Source organism: Mauremys reevesii, linkage group 8 (assembly GCF_016161935.1).
Source record: "Mauremys reevesii isolate NIE-2019 linkage group 8, ASM1616193v1, whole genome shotgun sequence".
Taxonomy (NCBI): domain Eukaryota; kingdom Metazoa; phylum Chordata; order Testudines; family Geoemydidae; genus Mauremys; species Mauremys reevesii.
This window is the reverse complement of record NC_052630.1, coordinates 71,133,078-71,141,366: the sequence shown is the minus strand read 5'-3', so window position 1 is coordinate 71,141,366 and position 8,289 is coordinate 71,133,078. Positions and strand designations below refer to the sequence as shown.

Below are 8,289 nucleotides of genomic sequence, written 5' to 3'. Positions count from 1 at the left end.
GAATTCAGTGCTGGCTTCATTTGGAAATGCATCTATAAAAAGCTGTTCAAAAAGGCAAAGCTGACTAAAAATGATACATAAACACTGTAAGTATAAAGTAATGCATGATCAGGAAAGCCAAGCACGTGACATTCAGATACAACTTAGATAATTTTTTACCTCAAGGTTCCCAAGACACAGACAAGGTTTTCATCTCGAGGCCAAAAGACCAAAAACATCAAGACACTTGATCACGGCCTTGGATAGACCAAGAGACTACTCACCCCATTTGCCTGTATACTCATAGCTAAATAGAAAGTTGCTTCTAGCAGTAAGTCAAAAGCAATAAAATAAGAACTATGAAAAATATTAAGATTTTTAGATTTGCTGCTGGTTTCCTAATTAGGAATTAATAAATGTCTCAATGATGATTTCTTCATTAGACTTCATTAGAAAAAAATCACACATGAATTAGCTCATAATTGCTCTTTAATTACAAGCACTTGTTTGTAAAATGGTTCTAAAACTGAAGAGCTGTGACACTGTCTACACACAGAGTGTCATCTCCAAAAACACTGAAGTAAACGATTACTCTTAATTACATCAGCTTTACAGAAGTAAGGTACTGAGTGATGCTACTGCTTTTATAGAGTTGGAATACACCATCCTAATGCAAAAAGATTTTGTTTCCTGTACCATTTCTAGAGCTAAGAGGGTAGAAATCAAGAAGCAAATTAATTTAAAAAAAGGATATGAAAGGCCAGACTTCATTAGACTCCAATCAAATCTGATTATGGAAGGGATTAAAGTGAGACTTCCAGTGCTAAGAGAAATTCAATACAGGCTTTGGAAGCTCTAGTCCTTTCATACTGCATTGTATGAAGCCATCAATTACAGTCTCAGAGTTGTTACAATAACAGGATTCCAGAGAAACACAGAAGTGCTGGGAAGAGACCGGCCTCTTTTCCTAGCCTCAGTCATATAACATTCATCAAGGTTACAAATGTCTACCCCTGTAAACTAAGCAGGGGGCAGTATTCGTTGACTTCAGTGGCCATTACATCTAGCCCATTTGTTTTTAATACTAATTAAATGGAAATAAAATATGTCAACTACAAAGCAAATAGAGCCAGTTAATAAAACATACCAATGGAGCTATGCCTAGGATGGAAATTAGGGTAAACAACTTGAACTATAAATAGATGGGGAAGACTAATTGGTCTTCCATTGGACATCTGCCAAGAACGAACTTTCTGAACTTCAGTGGCTTTCTGATCACATGCCCAGAGACGGCCCTAGGAATTCCGCCGCCCCAAGCAGGGCGGTGCGCCGCAGGGCGCGCTCTGGCAGTCGCCGTTCCCGCGGCTCCGGGGGACCTCTTGCAGATGTGCCTGTGGAGGGTCCGCTGGTCCCGCGGCTCTGGTGGACCTCCCGCAGGCATGCCTGCGGATGTTCCACCGGAGCCGCGGTTCCAGAGGACCCTCCGCAGGCATTTCTGCGGGAGGTCCACCAGAGCTGCGGGACCAGCGGCCCCTCTGCAGTCATGCCTGTGGGAGGTCCGCTGGAGCCGCCTGCCGCCCTCCCGGCAAAATGCCGCCCCAAGCGCGCGCTTGGCGCGCTGGGGTCTGGAGCCGGCCCTGCACATGCCACTTGTTCTCTAAACAGTTGCTTCTGTAGTGGCCTGTTTGGTCATTAAGCTGTTTGCTGCTCCTTGAGTTGAGAGGGCATGTGTTTTTTCTGTCAACAGACAAGCACTGTCTCAGCAGCATTCTGGATGACTTCAAGAAACAGATCTGGTTCTTTGGGTGTGTTAGATGTCTATATTTGCCTCCTCTAGTGTGCCTTTCAGGGCAGTTGTGACATATTGTCTTGGATGAAATAGTCAATACATTGTCAGGTTGCCAGTCATGTTTGAAATCGGACAGTCTTGCACACTTAGAATGATCAATGGTTATTCCCATTGCTTCTGTTCTGGCTTACAGTTCTTCTGTATCAGAGGGGTAGCCGTGTTAGTCTGGATCTGTAAAAGCAGCAAAGAGTCCTGTGGCACCTTATAGACTAACAGACGTTTTGGAGCATGAGCTTTCGTGGGTGAATACCCACTTCGTCGGATGCATGTAATGGAAATCTCCAGGGGCAGGTATATATATGCAAGCAAGAAGCAGGCTAGAGATAACGAGGTTAGTTCAATCAGGGAGGATGAGGCCCTCTTCTAGCAGCTGAGGTGTGAAAACCAAGGGAGGAGAAACTGGTTTTGTAGTTTTCACACCTCAGCTGCTAGAAGAGGGCCTCATCCTCCCTGATTGAACTAACCTCGTTATCTCTAGCCTGCTTCTTGCTTGCATATACCTGCCCCTGGAGATTTCCACTACATGCATTCGACGAAGTGGGTATTCACCCACGAAAGCTCATGCTCCAAAACGTCTGTTAGTCTATAAGGTGCCAAAAGACTCTTTGCTGCTTTTACAGTTCTTCTGTAACTAGTTTAGCATGGATTGGTTCGCCCTGACTTTTGTCTTTCCACACAGACTCTTTGACCACAATAAAAGATTGTCAGGTATATTGTGATAAGCTAACTGTGCCAAGTAGTGTACCTTTGAATTTGTCAGGTTTTTTTTTTAAATATAAAGTTTTGCTATTTGTATTGACTTTTCTGCTAGTGATAAAGAATTTGACCGCGCACAGCAACATCTGTGTTTTATATATATCTGTTCAAATGTTAGGTACTAGCTGAAATGAGCCACTCGTTAATTGTGGGTCATTAAGTGTTACCTCACCTGGAAGCCAATGGATGGCAAACAAATTTACAATATGCTGTGCAATGCCTCAGTTTAAAAACAGCAAAACCCCCACAAATCCCCCCCAACCGCCCCATGCCCCAAATGAGTAGTAGTCTGCTGGTAAGACCCCTATGTTTGCCATTTAATTCAAATAGATCTATGCCATTCTTGGAGTAAGGAATCTTAACATGGTTTCAATGGTTCTTTTGCATTCTGTTTCCTATATTAATTTTAGATTTCACATTGAGATACCTGGGACCAAAGCCTTGACTATGGTTAAGGAGCATGTGTTGCATCCCAGGTAAAGGAACGGGGAGTGCTTTTCTCAAGTGACATTTCCTTGTGCATATCTACGGATGAGTTTTTCTAACAGTTTGTAGTCCCTGTCATGCATTGTAGAGCTTATAGAAGCATGAACTGTCACACCCTCTCAGATTTCTCTTCCAAACTGCTGCACTTGATTCCAGGAAAGTTTAGAAATGCTACAGCTGCCTGTGATGGGGTATACCTGGCCTTTGCGGCCTCCATGTCACACCACATCTGGAGGCCTCATGGTCATACCACACCCAGACCCAGGAAAGGAGCAGTTAAGATGGGTCCTCCAGACCTGCCTAGAAAGGCTGCAGGGAAGCAGCCTATCAGAGTGCAGCAGGCTCAGTTAAAAGGAGCCACAGGGCTTAAGCAGCTCAGTTGCTTACTGGGACTAGAAGGGTGAGGAAGGGCTAGAAGTCAGAGAAACTCTCCAGGCAAGGAAGCCTGGGGAAGAGCCTACTCAAACAGGGATCAAGCAGAGAGAATCCAAGGAGTGTAACCCTAAGGTAATGGGTGAAGGTGATGAGACTGAGTGGGAGGCAGCCCAGGGAATGCAGTAGCAACTATTAATGGAAGTAGGGTCCCTGGGTTGGGACCCAGAGTAGTGGGTGGGCCTGGGTCCCTCCCAGTGGGGAAGTGGCCTAAGCTCCAAGAAGGGGATAAGGCTTATTTAGAAGCCCAAGAAAGGAGCTGGGACTTAAAAGGGCTGGTAAGGGTAGTCAGACAGTCTGGTGGACTCTTGGTTACCCTCTCCCCCAAAGGAGACTGAAGTTACGGAGTGACCTGGCTGGAGCGCTGGGAAACCAGAGCACGGTTGAGGACAAAATCTTCAGAGAGAAAGCCCAGGGGGCATTGCTGTATGCCAGGGCAGGGACAGACTTAAAGCTAACCCAGAAGGGGCTGAGAACTGAACCCAGAGAAAGGGCTGAAGACACCAACAAGGGGACAGCAATTGGACCTGTATTACCCTGGAAGGAGTTCCTCCATCTGCCTGGTAACTGTGTGCCTTAGCTGGAAGGCTGAGCCACTGGAGATGTGCCTGACAAGGGCAACAGCCGACATGGGGCACAGAGAGCAGAGAAAGAATGAAGGATCGCACCCAGGTGACAGGAGGTGTTCATGAGGTGAGTGCTCCCTGTCACACCACATCTTAGTTTTCTGCCTGGTTCCCTTCCAGACAGACATTCAGGTGGCTTCATTTATCCCATTTTTGTCAAAGATTTAATTTCCTTCTGATGCTGTAATAAATGTGACACGTGGAAGTAGTGTCTTTATTCCCTGGCCCCAGTGTCATTACAATCACCGTACACAGTGTAACCATATTAGTTCCATTGCCATGAAACCCTCTGTAGGCAGAAGCTGGAGTTGGCTTAAGTCAGCACTGTGTCAAACACTGTTACTAGCTATGGTACTTCAGGACACATTCTTAGTGGGGGGGTTTTTTTTTTTACTCAGTTCTTATTAAGATAGCTTCCCATTGGCTTCAAGGGACCTCCACTGGCTTTAATGCCTCAGTGATTACTGAAGAAGCAGTTCAAGATTGACACCTATGTGCATAAGACTTACTACTTCCCATCACCTAGCCCAGGGGTGGGCAAACCTTTTGGCCCGAGGGCCATATCTGGGTGGGGAAATTGCATGCAGGGCCATGAATGTAGGGCTGGGGCAGGGGGTGGGGCGTGGGAGGGAGTGTGGGGTGTGAGAGGTGGTATTGGGTGTGGGAGGGGACTCAGGACAAGGGGTTGGGGCACAGGAGGGGTGGGGGGCAGCAGGGGCTCAGAGCAGGAGGTTGGGGGCTCAGAGCAGGGGGTTGGGGTGCAGGAGGGGTTTGGGGTGTGGGCTCCAGCCTGTCACCACTTACCTTGAGCGGCTCTGGGTGGCAGTGGTGCACAGTGGGGCTAAAACAGGCTTCCTGCCTGCTCTGTGCTGCTCCCGGAAGCGGCCACCACACGTCCCTTCAGCCCCTGGGAGAGTGGGGGCAGAGGGTTCTGTGCGCTGCCCTCGCTTGCGGGTACCTCCCCTGAAGCTCCCATTGGCTGCGGTTTCCCATTCCTGGCCAATGGGAGCTGCGGGGGGTGGTGCCTGACAGTGAAAGCAGTGCATGTAGCCCTCTGCCCCCCTGCCAGGGGCCGCAGGGACATGGTGCTGGCTGCTTCTGGGAGTGGTACGGGGCCATGGCACCATGGGGTTGGCAGTCCTGTGGGTTGGATCCAAAGCCCTGACAGGCTGGATCTGGCCTGCGGGCCATAGTTTGCCCACCCCTGACCTAGCCAGTCAACATGCACAAAGAGTTTGTCAGGAAATAAACCCTAGTGAAAATAATTTATTTCTTCTTAATTGGGCATATAGATAAGTGAGTCCTCAATTTATAACTGAACACTCAGCTAAGAGTCAGGGAGAATTCTAGACATTGTTCTGGCTTGTCCTGAGTTAAGAACTAAGTGTTCTAGCCATGCATAAGCTGTGTTTCTAAGGGTTTTAGCTACTAGACTGGCATATGCTCAGACCAAGAAAGCCAAGCAAAGCTTATAAGCCAGGTGTGACCTTGGGAGAAGCCCAAAGAGGTTCTAGGAAGGGGATGCTGACTGAAAGAAACTTGGGCCTTTAAGAAAAGTAATAGCTCTTTTGGTTCCTCCTTTGTTCAGAGAAGCAGGTCTTTGATGCAATCTTGTTTACCGACTCCATCACTTTTTACTCCTGGTTGGAACATCCCCCAAAGCTATGGTTACCACATTTGAAATACAAAAACCCGGCACTTCTCACCCCTCCTCCCAAGACAAGACTGATGCAACCCCAACCACAAGGCAATTTTGCAACACCCCCCCTTCAACAACCACTTATCTGTGTGTTACTATAAGATACTATAAGTTCTATAACATGTCATGCCTCCTCACTCGTGCATGACTCAAACCCCCTCTCTCACATGTGCAGTTTGCTTGCATGTTGGTGGGCAGACGGCTGCTGTATTTTCAGCCATTTTGATCAGTTATTGCTGAAGTGGGAATGCTGAAGCATCTTTATCTGGACATGGAAACTTTTAATATTATATATCCCAGTGTATTATGATAACAATGATGATCTTTAGGCCAACATTCTTCGTTCCCCCTTCCCCCCCCATTAAATTATTTTTCTGGCAAATTCATAAAATACTCGGCCAGGCAGGTCAAATACCAGCTAGGTGGTAACCCTACCCAAAGCCCAAAATTTTGACTAGCTGCTTGGCTCCAAAAAAGGGGAACACTACACATGTGTATACAAGTAACATTCATAGTGTTTAAAAAGCATTTTCTCTAAAAAAGACACTGACACTTAAGTGTGATGCGGTGTTAGGCTAGAAATATTCCACTGTAGGATGATGTGAAGTGATACTGGTACTCTTTTGTTCACTTCTACACCAAGTAGAACATGCACATTACGTAAACTCCAAGCACTGATGCATTGTCTTTTTGACATAGCTCTGATATTGAGTGGCATTATGGAAGTTGCCTCAAGAGAGCACACTAGCACTTGCAGTTGTTGTAAAGAGAGCTGCACAGTGGCAAATATGATTTCTCTCTCTCTCTCTCACAGGGAGGACTTGATGCATGTCATTTCCCCCCCCCCCCAATCACACACAGGGGCTGGAGGCAGTTTTTAGGGACAGTCCATCTCTGCAAAATAGCTTAAAGATGTAGGAGGCCTGTTTCCATGGAGAATTATATAGAGTGAACATCAACTCACTCATATAGCAAGTCCTTCTGTTTTTATAACTGGCAAAATTAACACTGCCTCAGGCCACTGCAGATAAACAACAAGTAGCTTATCCTTTTATTTATTGCGAAGTCAGTGGGTAGTCTCTTCACCATGGGTTGGCCATTTCCAAGGGTATAATATATAAGTCCGAGGATTTCTGCTACTACAAGACAGCTATTGACTTCTTAGCTGTTCATTTTCAAAGATTGTCACTAAAATAATTTGACAACATTTTCCTTTTTACAGAGTCCATCTCATGTTGTTCATGATGCTCACTCAGAAATTTGTGCTGACATCTTCCATAACCTGCAAGCATGTTCCCCAGATAAGTCACTTTTCCATGAACACAGAGCACCATTAAGACCATTCTACAATCTAGATTTCTACAATCCTGAACAGTTTGGGAACTCTTACAGAACAGTTTATAATCCTTTTAGAAACACTGCTTAGTTCAAAAATCAACTGTGGCCAGATCCTAAATTGGTGTAAATTGACCTATTGTAATCAATAGGGCTATGCCATTTAATACCAGCTGAGGACCTGGCCCCAAATGTGAAAGAATGTATACTCTGTTCGATACAAGACTACTTTTGCATGTTGGGAGCAGTGTTGAGAATCTCATTTTGATTATGTTGTGAATAGTGAAGACGAAACTTGCATTGTAAGAATTATTGCTAGTAGAAAATAGAGCTGTTTGAACTGTTTTATGGATATTAATTAGAAATTAAGTCTTTTTGGTTAGCATGTCATTTGCAAACCAGTCCTGAGTTCTGTAAATGCCTTTGTTCCTTACAAATCACAGCTGAATAATTTCAAACAATTGAAATCTTGCTGGTTGTTCATGAACTGTTCAGTTTGAATATTCTCAACTTTTATGAGATTGGGTCAGCTGAGAAATATAGGCTTAAGTTTTCAAACATGATTACTAATTTTAGTTGCTCAGCTCAAGATACCTTAGAGGGGGGCCTGATTTTCAGAGCACAAATGCTCAGGTCTTTAAGGTATGAAAAGTTGATTACTCAAAAGCTGGGTATATACTGAACTGGATTAAATATTAAACTTTGAGATTTATGAATATTTTCACAAATATGAGTAACTTTATGGCATGACAAATCATGAAACAAACTCACTACTTTTCCTTACAAAAATACTTTGTCTATTAGAACCGATTAAACAACTAACACCTGTCTCATGTTATGAATTTTATTAAGTGTCTTAGTGTAGCAACAGAGAGTCCTGTGGCACCTGTAAATACCCACATGCATCCGACGAAGTGGGTATTCACCCACGAAAGCTCATGCTCCAATACGTCTGTTAGTCTATAAGGTGCCACAGGACTCTTTGTTGCTTTTACAAATCCAGACTAACGTGGCTACCCCTCTGATACTTAGTGTAGCAAGTCAGCCAAAATCTCCTTCTGAAATGTGAAGAACTAAACTACTGCTAGATAGTCTTTCTTAGCATGGCATTGTTTACCTTGATTTGA

The 8,289-nt window shown here is 44.9% G+C and overlaps 1 long non-coding RNA gene across 1 annotated transcript; it reads left to right on the top strand.

The window, feature by feature from the left end:
• Window positions 1–3,458: 3,458 nt before the first annotated feature.
• LOC120371127 lies at window positions 3,459–7,883 on the top strand. The gene is made up of 3 exons (XR_005584155.1): window positions 3,459–3,577; window positions 3,833–4,195; window positions 7,050–7,883. It is a non-coding gene; the product is annotated as an uncharacterized LOC120371127 (long non-coding RNA).
• The last annotated feature ends 406 nt before the right edge of the window (window positions 7,884–8,289 follow it).